The 17,185-nt window shown below is 47.4% G+C and overlaps 1 protein-coding gene across 1 annotated transcript in view; it reads left to right on the forward strand.

The window, feature by feature from the left end:
* SIPA1L3 (signal induced proliferation associated 1 like 3) overlaps window positions 1–17,185 on the forward strand; it is a 141,709-nt gene that overhangs the window by 48,909 nt on the left and 75,615 nt on the right. The gene's annotated exons all lie outside the window — the stretch shown is intronic.

Raw genomic sequence — 17,185 nt, forward strand, 5'->3', positions numbered from 1 at the left:
TGGATGTTTGTGCTTAGACAGGTGGGGTGCCTCTGCAGACTCTAGGATCTGGAAGGTGAAAGCCCCCAGAGGAAAGTGAATTCCAAGCCAGGGATCCAGAGTGTGGATGATGGGGAGCGAGGAGGAACAGCATATGGCAGCGGTGTCCACCCTGTGAGTCTTCATAAAGTAGTTGCTGACACCTTTGTGTCCAGTTGTCCTGAAAACAAGCACACTTGCAGCCTCATCATTAAAAGAATTCAGACCACACAAAATGTTGGCATCATAAGTCTCTATGATTATGAAACAGAGTCCTGAGGTTGATGGGTAGCTTAGCAAACAGCTACAGGGAAGCACTCCTTGACTCCAGGTCAAAATCGAGAAACTTAGTCACGAATAACTGTAAATCACATTGCCTCAATTCAAAAAGAAGATTGAGAAACTCACCCGCTCCCTGGGTCTCTGCAGACCCCTCACTGCAGAGCCCGCTTCCTGCCTGCAGCACATTGCCGAGACTGTTAAGTTCAGGAGAACGATGCGCCGTTCAAAGACACCAAGACCACAATCTCTCATGCAATAGCAGAGGGTTTATTTTTCTTACAAGCATGCAGGGGCTGTCAGAATCCAGCATAAGCCAGAATCTGCCAGCCCTGAACCATGAGCTTACAAGCTATATATAGTATTTTAAACAATAGAAAGGTACAGTAGATTGATTTGCTTTAGGAAGTACATGACATCTGGCATTTTCCCACAATTGTGAAGGGGGGTGGGTAATCAGGGCAGTCAGGAAACTCCCAGAATTGTCATGGATGCCTGTACGACCCCAGTGTTTTTGAGGGCCACGTCTAGCCCACTTTCCTGTCCTTGCCTGATGGCTGTTTCAAGCTTCCTTTACATTCCCCCCTTTTCTTTTGTTTGATCTCTAATCCTAGAGATCTGGGTTGTTTGATTAAGTGCCTTATATTGCTGCCTAGTAATCATTAGGTTCTATAGTCAGTAATAGCAGCAGGAGCACAAGCGGGCCTGTAATGGCAGACATTAGAGTTGTTAGCCAGGGGGACTACTTGAACCAGGACTGAAACCAATTGTTTTGAACCCGGAATTTTTGTTTTAGCCTTTCTTGAAGGGGGGTGGGTGATTACTGATTTGATTGGCCCCCCTTAAGAGCGCAGTTAATTAGCACACAATAATGGAAGGTCAAATTAAAAACTTCAAGGGCAATGCAAGGCATTTCTCTTGCCTGACCCCTTCCCCAGCTGCTTTTCAAAAAGTGTGATTTACTACTAATCTGGTTATTACGATTCAGTTCCAACTGGAAGGGAGCTTCCAGTATGCCTGACCGGTGGTTTTACAGTCCCATGCTGTCATCTGGTACAGTAGGTGATCTTCATTTTGCCCCGGTCCAGGAAGTTGAGTCAGATGGATATGCAGGGGGGGGTCCTTTGTAGTCTGTCCAGGCCACTGACCATCCAAGCTGCGGGCTTCTGAGAAGTATCTGAAAAAGACTTATGAAGAGGTTTCCCGGGGGGTTTCTTACTTGTTCTGTATCTAAGGTTTTTTACACCTAGTGTGTAACAATTAATGATAACACAAGTTAAACAACAGAAATTAAAGCATTATAGCATTATTAACAAACAGCTCTGAATTATTTTTAGTTAGACTAATGCTTACATTTGTAATTTATGATCTGTTTCAGTACAATTAATAAAAAATGCTTTTACACCTAGGTTACTTTACTTTAATTATAAAAATTATTTTTCTCTCCACCTTCACCTTGCACCTTACTAGATATTTGAAAAAAATTTGGCTCCTTCCTTTGCATAAACACAATATTACTGGAGAAATCTTCATTTGGGGCACTCCCAATACTTACAGAATTTTTGAGGATAGGGTGGGGACACAGCAGATTTGTCACGTTACAGTTACTTAGGCTAGGCTGATGTAAGAACGAGTTGGTTCTCGGATGGCTGTTGTCTTCTCACCCACTGCAGGATTTTCCTAGAAGTAGCCTGTTCCACTCCTCTTCAGGGTTGGAAGAGACTCTGACCTCAAGTTCTTTCTTGAGACTGAGGGTGAGGGTGAGAGTGGTCGTGGCCAGTTAGTGCAGGTTCAGAAATCTTCCATTTCCTTTTTCAGGCCATTCATCTTGATGTTTTCCTGGTTTTGTTAGCCAGATGCCTAACGGTGCCTGCTTGTCACACCACCTTAAGCCTGATTATTTCCCCAAAAGAGGGCTTTGGGGTCCCCTTATTAATTTTAAGATTTCTTGTTTGCACGGGGATTACTCCTCATGCAGAGAGGAAATTTACCTGTTTGTATTTCATGCAAAGCAAACTGATGCCATGACATAAAAATGATATTAAAAGGTGCTAGGACGAGAGAAAAAGCAAATGTTACTTAATTTTGCACAGAAAATTCTAAACCTGATTATTGTCTGGAGGCTTTTACAATAAGATTTACAAAGTTCCTTGTGATACACTTATTAATATTCTTGGCAGTAAATAAATTTACATACAGAGAGTAGAAGTTTGCTTATTCTTCTGGACTTAGCTTAAAGCAGAAAACATATTAGACACCAGCAATTTAGCAATTTATATTTTACAAAATTTTCTGGCAGACTTTAGACCTTTTTTAAAAAAAATTTACAATTAACAATTACTATATTTTTAAACACCTTTAAACTGAACTTCAATATTTTAAATTTTTGATTATTTTTTTAAAACCTTTATATATATATATTTTAGGTATTTATAATACCTCATTATTATTTCATTTTCACCTAACAACATATGAACACTATAACATGGTTTAAAACATTTAAAATTATTTTGCACAAAACATTGGCTAATTCCTGATTTAGAGGCATTTTAATAATACTAATAATAATAATCATCATTATTATCATCATCCGACTTAATCTGATAGTTTCTTTTTTAGTACACCTCCTTAGTTCCTTTTACACATTTTTAAATTTTTTCTTTCTAAATTCACTTTACAAATTTCCTTTAGTTTTACCAACTGGCTACTCTTTTTTAGAGTTTTATTTTTTTTTCAGTATTAAATTTATATCTTTTTATTTTGCATAACCACATATTTTCCTACATAAATAATATTTGATAAGACTTTTAATTAAAACATTAAACAAATTTTTAAAAGCTATGCTTTAGACCAAAGCAAAACATAAATTTTCTTAAAAGTATTTTAAATTTACAATTTAGAGGAGTTATAGTTTTTAAAGTTTGATTTTTTTTTTACTCAATTTTAATTACTTTACTTTTCTGAACAACTTAGTACATTATTCAAAATGGTTTTTTGTTTTTTAACTATTTCAAACATAGCATTTTGCAGTTTCTAAAAATTTATTTTACAATTTTTTACTACTTTATAACTTATCATAGGTTCAAATGAGTTTACTACAAATATACCCTGTTTATTGATTAAAATGCCAAATTTATGACAGTGTTCAGAACATATTATATTTTAAATTCCAGTTACCAAGTTACTTAAGCTTTACAAGATGCAACTTCAGCAAATGAGAGGTAGGTATTGTAACCATCCAAGCACTACAGTATAACTTAAGTTATAAAAACCTTAGAGATATTAAATATGACTAATTTTACTTTAATTTTAAAAGGTTTGCACTTTATACAAATACCTAAAACTTTTATTTCTTTTATTTTTCCCAATTAGAAAACAAATTGCTAGAATTACTTTTATCTGACAGGACCAAATTTTTTTTGTTACACTTAGTAAAGACAATCTAGGCATTTTTACATTAAAACCTTAAAACTACATTAAATTTTATATTGTTATCTAGATTTAGGCATTTCAACAATATTAAGCGTTCACAAGATTAACAATATTATCAAAATGCTAACCACAACATTTTTCACACAGTTTTGGCCTTTTAAAATTAATATTATTTTTAACAGACATAGAAATACAAAAATTTGTATTATTCCCACATTACAATGCTGTTGGAACCTGTTTCTGAACTGATTGATAATTTCTTAGAGTTGGTGAAATTCCTTATGGCAGGTGGCATTTTCCAGTCTGTATTAGAACTTAGTTTCATCCCAGCCACTCCCAATTTCTTCTTCGATATGTAAACCAGGGGGGGGAAGGGAGTTTGGTAAGTTTTCCTTTCTTGGATAAGCTCCAGTAAAGAATTTTTTTTTTAACTGACTAATTTCTTAGCTTCCCAGCCAGAAGCAACAAGACGGCAGCTCCCAAGATTTTTCTGATTTTTACCTTTTGGCTGAGGTGTTTAGTTACAAAGTCCAGCCCCTCCAGGACAAATTTAAGTCCTGCTGGCCAGCAAAGAGGCAGAGTTTGCGACCACCACCTTGCCCTGTCCCTAACAGAGCCTGCCTTGAAATACAAAAACACAACGAAACAGAAAATAACAAGGAAGTATAGAAATTGCCACTCAACACCAATTTTTGCACCTCTGGGAAGTTTTCCAGCAAGAGACCTTGGACTGAGCAGTCTGAGCCTGCTTCATGGTTGACTGAGAAAAGGCAATAGATAATAACAATCAAGAAATCAATTATCACACAAATTCCCCACACATTTTGCCAAGCACTTCACCACTCACACTGACCGGTCTTCACTCTCACGTTAAAATTTACAAATTTCTTTTGCTCTCTGGGCCATGCCCAATGAACTCCACACCTCTCCAGGACTGGGAGGGATTTTTCCCTCACTGAGTAACTTCCAGTTTTGAAGAGAGAGACAGGAGAAAATGAACCAGAGAAGTGGAAAGCCAAAAAATAAACCAAAACTAAAAATGAGATCAAAATGAAATCAAACCAACCTGAAGGATCTGCGAAGGGCTCACACCCACTTTGGAAAGCCCGGCCGGGACTTGCACTGATCCTTGGAGCTCCGTGGAGTCTCCTACGTTTGGAGCCAAGATTTCTGTTCCCTGCTGAGGAGGCCTCGCCCGACCTCCTCCCTGATGAGAAGGGCCCCTCTGGCCACTTCTCCCTAGGGCTCCTCAATAAAACCAAGTCACACAAGACAAGGAGAAACAACTCACACAAAACGGTAACAGACAGACAGACAAACAGAATCTGACCTAGGTCCCGATACTTGGGCAGTTTACCAATGTATACCCCACTAAGGGTCATACATACAGAAGGGCTCCCGAGCGTCCTCGGGATCCCCAAACCTCACTGAGGCGTCCCTCAGATCTGTGACCTGCGGCCCCCTAGACCGAGAACCCTCACGGGCTCGTACGGCAGTCACACTGCCCACACCAAGTGCACATTTTACCTCCTAGGCGCCGGTTTTCTCAAAACCCCGAGGTGAAGCGTTGATGTCCCTGAACAGGCGTGAATATCTCGCTGGGGCCTCCAAATGTTAAGTTCAGGAGAACGATGCGCCGTTCAAAGACACCAAGACCACAATCTCTCATGCAATAGCAGAGGGTTTATTTTTCTTACAAGCATGCAGGGGCTGTCAGAATCCAGCATAAGCCAGAATCTGCCAGCCCTGAACCATGAGCTTACAAGCTATATATAGTATTTTAAACAATAGAAAGGTACAGTAGATTGATTTGCTTTAGGAAGTACATGACATCTGGCATTTTCCCACAATTGTGAAGGGGGGTGGGTAATCAGGGCAGTCAGGAAACTCCCAGAATTGTCATGGATGCCTGTACGACCCCAGTGTTTTTGAGGGCCACGTCTAGCCCACTTTCCTGTCCTTGCCTGATGGCTGTTTCAAGCTTCCTTTACAAGACCTCCTGAAAGTTTAATCGCAATTGTGAACAGCATTAACTGACAGTGTCTAGCCTGCCCATTCACTTTATTTTATAAAAGAGTTGATGACAAAAACCTGCCTGACTGGGCCTCCTATAGTTGATCTGTGCCTCTGTCCCACTGGAGGCTTATGATTTTGGAGGTTTAGGGGCGTTGGGATGAGCCTGTATGTCACCACATATGGATCCTTTTTTTTTTCTTTTTGGTTTTTGGGTCACACCCGGTAACGTTCAGGGCCTACTCCTGGCTTTGCACTCAGAAATTGCCCCTGACTTGGGGAACTATATGGGATGCCAGGGGATAGTCTGTCCTAGGTTAGAGCTTGCAAGACAGAGATGCCTTACCGCTAGCGCCACCACTTTGGCCCCCACACATTGATCTTGAAGGGATACTTGGTGAGGAAAGGGGGGGTTTTAAGGAGTGTTTTTTTCTCAAAAGGGTGCTGTGTTTCTGCATTGCTGCTGATGGCATGGGGTTAAGGAGGCGGAGTGTGTAGCTGTGTTGGTCCCATGCTAAATGTAGCCAGTTTCCTGTGAGATTTAAAACTTCTAATCCAGGTCATAACTTCAAGCTCCATCATCCCATGCCAGCCAGTGATTCTTTCATTGGGTAGTTTGGCATCCTTCTCTGGCTTCTGGCTAAAGAATCTGGACCCTTTTCTGGGCCATTTTTCTTCCTGATCCTTGCTGGGAGCTGGAAATCTAGTGGGGAGATTATTGAGGGACCAGGCCGAAGCTGCCTGGCTGGAGCACACCTCAGTGGTGAGTTGACAAAGTCTGGTGACTCGAACCCAGAAATGTCAGGGCTGTGTGTGTGCGGCAGAGCAGAAAGTGGGACAGCCACAGACAGTTGGATAGAGTGGCAGTGGGGACAAGAACCCCTAGAGGCAACTGGCCTGTGGACTAACTGCTTTTGTTTTCCCTTTTTCTTCATTGTTATGTACAGTCTGGGGAAGCAGCCCCCCCCCACCCCATCCTGCCTGCTTCGCATCTGGGAAAGGGGTGAGATCAGGACTGAGGCTCCACCCAGCCTCCCTAGCAGGGGATCTGCAGTTTAACATCTGGAAGGATACAGAACTGGTGGTTTGTGCCTTCTAGGGTGCATCCTGATCCCCCAGTTCACTAGGGGAGCCCATCTTCTGCCCTTGGGTAGGGCCTCTAGCTGCAGAGTGTAGGCTCTCTCCCAGAAATTACCCCAGGAGTGGGTGGTGTCCTTTGTCCAAACAGCTTTATCCCTGCTGTTTGGAGATGACAGGCAGGCTGCACCCCTCTGCCTCTCCCTTCACCAGGTGATCTTGGGGAGGACCCCTGCATGCTGGGCCTCTTCTCTTCCGGAAGCGGGGGTTAGAGGAGGGCCCTGCCCATGGGTGCTGGAGGGCAGGGGCGGGGCTGATCTCACCAGTGGGGCTGGGCACTGGGCAGACATCCAGCCTGGCTCCCCCACACCACTAGCTTTGACTGCTGTTTCCCATTGTGCTGTGCCAGGGCCCCAGCCTGAGGAGCACCCCCCAGACCAGGCTCACCCCACACGTTCTGAATAGACATATACATCTCAGAATTTCTTTTTGAAAAATGAGGGGACTAGTGTACCCCAGAAGGTCACCCACCAGGGAACACAGCCGTCAGGGATGCCAGGGTGATGCCTGCTGGCAGCTGGCCAGGTCCACCTCTGTGTGTTCAGCTCCCCCACCCTCACCCTGGGTGTCTCCTTTCTTCCTACTCCCCTATCCCAAGACCACCCTCTGGGGAGATCAAGCAGAACCAAAGACACCCAGGCCTGGCTGCCCCCAGGACAGGATGGAAGAAGCAGCCTTTGACAGATGTTCTCTGACAGGGATTCCCGGGCCCTGTTTAATCAAGATTGGCAAATATTGATTCTTTCTCCCGGCCCAGCAGATGTGATCTTAGCAGGTTTCAGGGGGCAATTAGGAGGGATTAGCCTACGGGACTGGCCTCACTCTAACGAGGCACCAGCTCCTAAACAAGGCCAGGCCTGACCATTGGAGGGAACCTTCCAGGGAGACATACAAAATATTTACTCACCTGCAGGGGTTACACAGGTGGCAAGTTGGGAATAAAGGCAGGACCAGCCCAGCAGACTTGAACTGCTGCTGCCTCTTTACTGCTCCCCAAAAAGCCTCCCCCACCATACAAGCCCTGTGGGGTCATCTCTGCCCCCTGGGCGGCATGGCCACAGTGCCTAGAGGGGCTGGCGTGTATGCCGCCTTGGGTCCAGCCTTCGTCTCTGACGAGTCTCTGGAGTCTATGATTAGTCTTTGGAGTCGGCTGTGCCCAGAATGAGAGCAAGATGGCCAGGGCATCCTACCCCATAGGGGTTTCACAGCCAGCCTCAGTGCTCCTCCCACCCCCCCAGGAAAGAGGGGCTCATCTGCCTCTCCCAGGGCTGATCTCAAAGTGATCAGCACTAACACTTGTGTACTGCAGTGTGCCAGAGACAGTCTAGTAGATGTCTGGGCATTCCCTAGAGTATTCAGTCCATTATTGTCCCTGTGTGTCCCTGTTCTATGGAGAAATTAAGGGCAATGAGGCTGCCAAGTGTCCCCCACCCCACCCACAAGTATATTTAGGTAAGTGACCATATGATCAACTTAGCCTGGTCACTTTAGCTGTCCTTGTTAGCAGGCTAGAAACCAGATAGAGAAGACACACCCCGTGAGTAGTGTCAGCTGTAACCTGGGGGAACCTATGGCCATTGCTGGAATGCCCCTTCCTTCCCTGGCTGTGCCTGGTGTCTGGGAGACAGTGGACTCTACTCAGAGACCTCCCAGACCAGAAGTAGCTCAGCAGGGGAGGGGATATGGCTTTTCCTCTCAGCTCCTTCAGATTTGGTTGCTGCAGGCTAGAGGAACCAGATATAGGGGTGGGGTAGACTCTGGCGTGTTCCCCTCACATGTTCACGGATGAAGTAATACCACCATCACGTGCCTCATTCCCAGGCCACACCACCCTCCTGAGGAGCAGACCAGCCACAACTGGAAACTCCAGTGCATGTGTCCAGTTTAATTTTACTTCTTTTTCCCCCTGCCCCCACCACCACCGGGGAAGGACTACCGGTTTACTCCTTTGCAAGCAGTATGGCCACTTGGAAGCTCTGAGCAGGGGACCCAGGGCCCCTCCCTTCCTGGGTATTCTGGCTACCCTTCAGGCTCTAAGAGGCTTGTGGGCCAATTCTGGATGCCCAGGAAAGGGAACTATGAAATGCCACTCTGGGCTTTTGATCATGTAGCATGAGTAGTGGGTTTGCTGGGGGTGGTAAGATGTACTGGGTCCTGGGGTATTAGGAATGACAGGGTTTCTGCAGCATGGTGTCCTCTCCAGGAGCTCTTGGGTTTCCTGGGTGATTGGGGTGACAGTGTCTCTTAATTGTCTACCCTCTCTGAAGTTATGCTAATAGATCACTCTTGGTGGACCTCTCAATTCAGAAGGGACAGTTCTACCGAGGAGCCAGCCATGTGCTAAGAGTGTTGGGACTTCCATTGCCAATTCTGACTTCCTCTTGCTGGTTTAATTACTGGTGGTTAGAGATTGAAGCAGTCCCCCTCCAAACACCAGTCCCTCTATTAAAACCTAAAACTACCAGATCCAGGGAGCTGCTATGCCAGCAAGCACAGCCACATGCCAGAAGGGTGCTGTACCCCAAATTGCACAAGGTCAGAAGCATCTGCACTCCTCCTCTTTACCTGGCCTTTCCAGTGGCTGGTTAGTCATTTCTCCCAACCTCTCTGATAATGGTGAATTATCCAACTTGAGGATCCGAGTCCTAAGAATCCAAGTAAGTAGGGAGAAAGGGACCCACCCGTAGCATCTGAGATGGGAGGTCGTCATGTGTGACTGAGTTTAGCCTGCACTGACTTCAGAGAGGGTGAGGATTAGATTAAGTTATAAAATATCCTCATGTGTCTGTGGAGGATTGGAGAAAAACCCCAGGAGCTAGAGTGGGGCTCAGGCCTTGGTGAAGGCTCCTGGAAGCAAGGCAGGGAGTTACTTACTGTGGCTCTTTCTAGTGAGATTGTTAGTGTCCGAGCATTTTGCTTCTTGGGTACTATCCTGATGTTCCCAGTATAGCAAGGAGAGAATGAATTTTTTTTTTTTTTTAGTTTTTTAAACCAAAAAAAAAAAAGAAAAGAAAAGAAAAGAAAAGGGAGGGAGGGAAGGAAGGAAGGAAGGAAGGAAGGAAGGAAGGAAGGAAGGAAGGAAGGAAGGAAGGAAGGAAGGAAGGAAGGAAGGAAGGAAGGAAGGAAGGAAGGAAGGAAGGAAGGAGGGAGGGAGGGAGGGAGGGAGGGAGGGAAGGAAGAGGGAGGGAGAGAAGGAAGGGAGATAACTGAAGGAGAAACTCAAGAATGAATTTTTAAGCTGAAGTTGTAGTGCTATTGCTGACTTGCTTCAGTCCTTTCCTCTAAGTCTACCGCATTGTCTTGGCCTCGTCTGTTTGAAGTCCCTTTTCTTTTTTTCTTTTTGGTTTCTGAGCTACACCTGGTGACGCTCAGGGGTTACTCCTAGCTATGCGCTCAGAAATCAGTCGCTCCTGGCTTGGGGGACCATATGGGACGCCAGGGGAGCGAACCTCTGTCCGTCCTAGGCTAGCACAAGCAAGGCAAGCACCTTACCTCTAGCGCCACCGCCCGGCCCCTGAAGTCCCTTTTCTTTTTTTTTTTTTTTTTTTTTTTTAAGTTTTTGGGCCACACCCAGCGGTGCTCAGGGGTTACTCCTGGCTATCTGCTCAGAAATAGCTCCTGGCAGGCACCATATGGGACACCAGGATTCGAACCAACCACCTTTGGTCCTGGATTGGCTGCTTGCAAGGCAAACACCGCTGTGCTATCTCTCCGGGCCCCTGAAGTCCCTTTTCTATGAGTTCATTATATCACATACATGGAGCCTGTGCCTGACCCCTAGGAGAACTCATGGTGTTGGTCTTACTCTACTGTCACTCGCCAACTGAGCCCCAAGCCTCGCCCATCTGTGCTACCAGGATGCGAGTTCATACCCCAACTCTCTGCATACCTGGGAGCTACCCACAGTCTTGAGGGCTTAAAAATCCACGGACCCTTGTGAGCTTCCAAAATGAATAGTTAGGATTGGATTGGTGCTTGGGGTCAAATCCGAGCCTCATGTAGACCAAGAACATGCCCTATTGACCTACATCCCGGGTCTAAATGGATTTCAAGTCATCCGTGTTTGGGAAATGAGTGATGACATCATATGAAGTTTTCAGTGTTTTTTGGACTTGGTAATTTTGGTGGGGGATTGGTGAGAACCCCAGGACTGTACCTGTTGATCCTTGAGGGGCTACACTCTAGGCCCTGTATATCTCAGTATGTCCTCTAGCCCTTTGCACTGTCTCCCTGGCCCCACGTTGATTTTTTTTGGCACTGAATGATTTGTAAGAGTGCAGTCATTGTTCATTTCATGAATGAACAGAGGAATGATCTGGAAGGGCAGCGATCCCCTACCAGGTGAATGAACGACTCGTGTGCCCAGAAACTGCCGGGCTGCCAGGTGTGTCCCAGAGGGGTCACTGACCCCTTCTGAAAGTACCTCTCAGATTTGATGCCACAGCTTGGCACTCTCCAGAGTGCTTAGGTCTCCCTGACCCCCTATACTGACAGCTGGATCTCCATTTCCATAGGGAGAGGAACCCCTAGAACAGGTTGAGAGACTCCTAGACTCTGACCACCTGGGAAGGAGACCTGAATATCCACCCCTCTCACATCCAATGGCCAGAGGAAGGGCAGCACATAGGATCTCTGTCTGTCTGTCTCTCTCTGTGTCTCTGTGTCTCTCTGTCTCTGTCTCTGTCTCTGTCTCTCTCTCTCTCTCTCTCTCTCTCTCTCTCTCTCTCTCTCTCTCTCTCTCTCTCTCTCTCTCTCTCTCTCATTTTTAGCTTCCTGAAAATACAGGCAGATACACTCAGGCACCAGGAAAACACCAATTCGCACAGCTCATAGCCCCACCAAGTGACTCCCCATTGTCACCCATCCATTTATTTACTAGGGGAATTCATCAGTGACCTACTTTGTATCTGGCCTGTGCTGGGCGGGGGGAGCGGTAGTGATTATAATTCTGGGCCTCACAAGTATTACATGTGGCAAACATGCAAATACATATATTGACGCAGGGGTCTCTGAAGATAATGACCATATTCGAGGAGTTCAGGGTGGATGGAAATTGTCTTGAGTCCTGAGAAAGAATGACCTGGAGTGGGATGTGCAAAGGCCCTGGGGCAGAAGGGAGAAAGGAGAAAAGCCAGAACAGAGAGAATGGTCACACTGGTCTGAGCTATACAACCGAAGTAGAGGTGGTGGGTGCACTGAGAGCTGAGCTAGCTGTGACTTTTATTCTCAGATTGCTCTGCCCACTTGTGTGGAGACTGGCTCAGGAGAAGCCAGAGCAGGGACCAGTGAGGCTGTAATGTGGTCAGCAAGGGAGAATTGTCAGTTGGGTCCAGAGTGGGTGATGGGAGAGAAGGATGAACTTGGACCTGCTGTGGGGAGACTGGGGGATGGATGGACGTGGTGGGAAGAAGGGGACCCCCTGCCGTGAGGCCTGACAAATGGAGAATCATTGCTTCCTGTGCTCTCAGATGTTCTGGTGGATCCTTCTATTGATGTCAGTCTCAGGCCTTTGATTTGGCCAGGGAAGTGGGAACAGACGTGCCAAATCACTCCTGTCATTGCTGACAAAGACTGTTGCATGAGATGGCGGGAGATTTTAGGGGCTCAGTAAATGCTGCTCAGCTGATGGGACACGCAGGATGGCAGTGTTGTCTAAAGCCCCACAGCTCTTGTGCCCAAGAAAGACCCCTCCATCTCCCCACAGTCAGCTCCCAGGGTGGGAGCCATGGGCAATTCCCAGAGGGTAACCTGGGCTGTTGAAAGAAGGAGAGATGGACACCATGAAGAAAATCATCCACAAAGAGACCCATGTGGGTCTGTGATCCTGGGCTTGAGGACTTACAAGGGAGACCCCCTTCTTCCTGAGTGACCTGTGGGAGCACTTCGCAAAGTGCCTGTTAGTAGCTTGCCAGTCACTAGCATGCCCCATGAAGGGGCCTGCATTTTTAGGGATACCCACAGCCCGGGAGTGGTGACCTTCCAGCATTCTTCCAGGACACCCCAGACTGGTATCCCAGTCTCCCTCAGCCTACAGTAGCCACCTGTCACCAGTGAGGCATGAATTAGAAGAGTCTTTTGAGGTAGGCATCCTGGCAACAGTGCCCATTCCTGACTAGTGTTAGGTGATTGGGCTCCCTCTTCCTCCCTGCCCAGCTCTGACCAGCTCTGATGTAGCACCTTGCACATCTCAGTCTTGTACCCCTCATGCCAGCAACTATGCTTGAAAGGTTCAGACCACTGCAGAACTTACCAGAGGCAATAGGACTATTGTGGTTGAATGGGCCATCCTGGAGCACAGGCAGGTGCTATGGGGAACCCGTGGGCCCCAACAAGCTATGCCACATGACAAGCCAGGGTGCTTTGATTGTCATGCTCCAGTGAACCCGTGTAGCACCCCAGGCTGAGCTGAGGTCTGTGCCCAGCCCTAGCTGTGCCTCTGCAGCAGGGGAAGGTCAGCAGGCTGAATGCAGGTCCTGCACATGGGAGGCCTGGGCTCTGTCCCCAGCACCACGTGATCCCCTCACGGGATAATACCACGGGACCAACTAGGGAGTGGCCCCCAAGCTCTGTTTTTGAGCTGTGATCCAGAGGCAAAACAGATGGGCTGGAGAGATGGTCCAGCAGATGAAGCATAGTCTACTCAGGTTTGATCCCCAGCATCCCAATGGTCCCCCTATCCATACCAGGAGTGAACCTTAGGTATGGCCCCAAAATGAAACAAAACTAAAGGGCTCGTGGAACAGTAGTAGTGGCAGTGTCTGGAGGTAGGTGCTGAAATAGAGTCACATTGTCAGTATCCATCTCTGGGTACACAGAATCTGGGCAGTCAGGACCTCATAGTGGGGACTGCTCATCACAGTCTGGGCTGATTTAGGAGGGAGGAGCCTGGCAGCAGGCAGCTGGGATAGGACTAGGGTACATTAGCCCCTGAATACCAGGGGACACTATGTCACTCAGCTTTCCAGGGTCATGGTAGACCAGGGGTAGGCTTGGGGTGCCTGACTGCCTGTACACGCAAGGCCCTGAGCTCAGCACCCAGTACCCTATCACACCTGGCCTGGAAACTGAACTGTCAGATGGGCACATCTGGGCCAAGGAGTGCTGGGGGGGTGGGGGCATGCGTTGCTCCTTCACCCTCCTCCAAAGAACATCTGTGAACATCCAGAAAGGGAACAAAATGGACTGGGGGGGGGGTGGTTCTGACCCAGATGGAAATAGCCATCGGCAGCAAAGCCCATCTGTCGGGGTGCTTGCATAAGCAAGCATAGGCACATTGGGGTCACGAGCCTCATCTCAGAGGTGAATGTTCTGCCCTCTACTGGACTAAGCCAGTACACAACTGAGCTGCCACACCCCCACAGTGCCCTTCACTAGCCAGAGTTGGGAGGCTGGTTCCTGGCATATGCCACAAGCGCCAAAACCCCCTTACTATATAGACTTACCTGTCTGCCCTCATTAAGGTTTTGCCACTAATGTTTCTGAGGCACAATTACTGGTTAGAAGTATGTGGGATGCTTCATTTATACCAGAGCCAGCGGTGTGCCACAAGGAAGGAGGTGCCTTTGCCCTGACCTTTCCAGACACTGTTAAATCTTGAAGATATGGGATTGGAGCAATGGCACGGTGGTAGGGCATTTGCCTTGCATGCAGCTGACCTAGGACAGACCATGGTTCGATTCCCCGATGTCCCATATGGTCCCCCGAGCCAGGAATGATTTCTGAGCACATAGTCAGGCATAACCCCTGAGCATCACCGGGTGTGGCCCAAAACCAAAAAAAAAAAAAAATCTGGGATACGTCAGTAGTTCATGTTCTCATAGATGGAGATGTGGGGAGAAATAAGAGAAATAAGTACATTTGTAGGCATTAAAGAGAAAAAAGCAGGGGAGGGGTTGGAGGATAGCCACCCCTCCCCTAGGCACCACTCTGGCAGTTTTGTGGGGAGCACACACTACTCCTGGCTCTGAGCTCAGGAATTGCTTGATTAGGTGCTCAGGTCCGGGGACTATATAGGATGCTGGAGATCATACCTAAGTCAGCCGTGTGCGAGGCAAGTCGCCCTACCATTATACTATTGCTCTGGCCCCTCTCGTGTAGTTCTACAAAAATCCTTTAAGAGATCTTTTGGGGCGTGTTAATTGTTGGTGCTTGTTTTTTAATTGTTCTTTGGGGATTGGAGTTAGGTTTGAGTTCACACTTAGCAGTGCTGGGCTTGGGGCCCTGTGGTGCCAGGGATGGAATTCAGGACTCCCACTTGCAAAGCCTGTGGGACCTTTTCCCAATCCTCCCATTTTTTGTTTTTTGTTTTTCAAATTGGAAGGTTGCTCCCAGTTCTAGATTGTAGGTTTCTCTTGAGAAGTCGGATGCATTGACTTTCTCATTCTATGGAGCGAGTCTGCCCCTTCAAACCTCCATGTTGCAGTTCGTGGGGCCCCAGCCCCAATCCCACCTCCCCTTTCCTGCATGACACAAGCCCTCAGGCTCTCTCCCACCACCTGTAACCCACCTACAGGACTTTCCATCTCCTCTTCTCTTCCCATGTGCAACGCTGGAGAGGAGCACATTTGTGCTCCCAAACACCCCTCATCCAGTTCTCACTTTCTCAGAGGTTGTACTTCATGAATTTGCTTTCTGCTTCCCTCTTGGTCTCTCAACCTCACATGCTCTAGACAAGTTAGGAAATGTTCCTGGACACCTGTATGTGCCAATACTCGCCTCTTTACAGTTCACATTTGTGCACGCTCACTCATGCCCGTGTACACCTCACATGGAGGGTTTCTGCTTCCTCACTCAGAAAATACCATACAACATAGACAAAGTGGCCAGACAGCTCCTGATTCCAAGGAAAAGCAAAGTTCTAGGCCTTTTCACTTGTGTCAGGTACCCAGTCTGGCCTGTCACTGTCCTGAGCAGGTCTCACTCCAGTGGCAGGAGGAAGGGGGCTCAGCATTTGGGCAACCAGTGGGGTCTGCCCTAGACCATGAGCCTCCGGTCCCTTTCTTCCTTCATCTCTGTCATCTTCCACAAGTTCAAGGTAGAGGCAGATAACTAGATGATGCTATGCAGAAGTGTGAACTCTCCCCCAGAGCCTGCACTTCCCAGGTGAACTTACACAGCAGGACAGGCAGCATCTGTCTGCTCCCTACCTCACCCGGGAAAATGTGGCCTGTCCAGGGTCCATTCTAAATGGAGCTTGGGAGGCTTCCCTGAGCAACACAGACACCCCAACCCTTCTGGAACATGTGAACCTGGTGGTGGTGACAGGCCAAATAGATGATGAGCAAAAATACTGGTCGTAGCAGGGAGCAGCCAGATAAAACCAGATAGTAGAGTGGGCTCTGCCCAGAGGCTGGTGGCCTGGTCAAGAGTCCAGGCAGGATCCCCAATGTTCTGATGGGGATTGGGGGGTTGGGAACAGGGAGGAATCTTCTCCCAGGATCTTGGTTGGAATAGAAGACATCGAGGAGGACAGGAGGGCAGGGCTTGAAAGCTGGCCAAAGAAATCCAGATTTTGGGGGCCGGGAAGGTGGTGCTAGGGGTAAGGTGTCTGCCTTGCAAGCGCTAGCGTAGGACGGACCGAGGTTCGATCCCCCGGCGTCCCATATGGTCCCCCCAAGCCAGGGCCGATTTCTGAGCGCATAGCCAGGAGTAACCCCTGAGCGTCAAACGGGTGTGGCCCAAAAACAAAAACAAAAAACAAAACAGAAATCCATATTTTGGTCTGACGCAGCAGAAAGCCACTGAGGAAACCTTAGCCAGGAAGTGGCAGGAACGGATGCCATTTATGGAGTGTGTCTGTCACAGATTTCTATAGAGTTCTTCCCTAAGTCTAGAGCATAACTTTGTGTGAGAGATAGAGGGCCACATTCAAAAGCACCACAGGGCTGGCCATCCTATAGGAGCATAATCCTGGGAGTGCAGGGCCTGAAAGGCACAGGGAGGAACTCTGGCAGCGCATCTACCCAAGCAGCATTTGGATCTTGTTTGTTTACAAAACCATATAGAGGAGCCTTTGAGACCCTGGCAGCAAATACCATGTTTTCCTCTGGTTGGGTGGAGATGGTTTATTTCCAAAGACCTTATCAACTTGAGCAACAGAGTGAAATGTTTGTAAATAAAATACCCTACTATCTAGGCTTTCCTCTGAAGTATTCTGTCCCCAAACCAAACAAGAAGCAGATGTGGGGCAGAGAAATAGGCTCAACAGAAAAGGCTATGGTTTCTGGGTGTCAGCGCTTGTGGGTAGCTCCTGTCTGAGTATGGAGACGTTTGGAAATTTCCACACTGAACGGTTTGTGACGTGAAT

The sequence above is a fragment of the Suncus etruscus genome, chromosome 14 (genome assembly GCF_024139225.1).
Source record: "Suncus etruscus isolate mSunEtr1 chromosome 14, mSunEtr1.pri.cur, whole genome shotgun sequence".
Lineage (NCBI taxonomy): Eukaryota > Metazoa > Chordata > Mammalia > Eulipotyphla > Soricidae > Suncus > Suncus etruscus.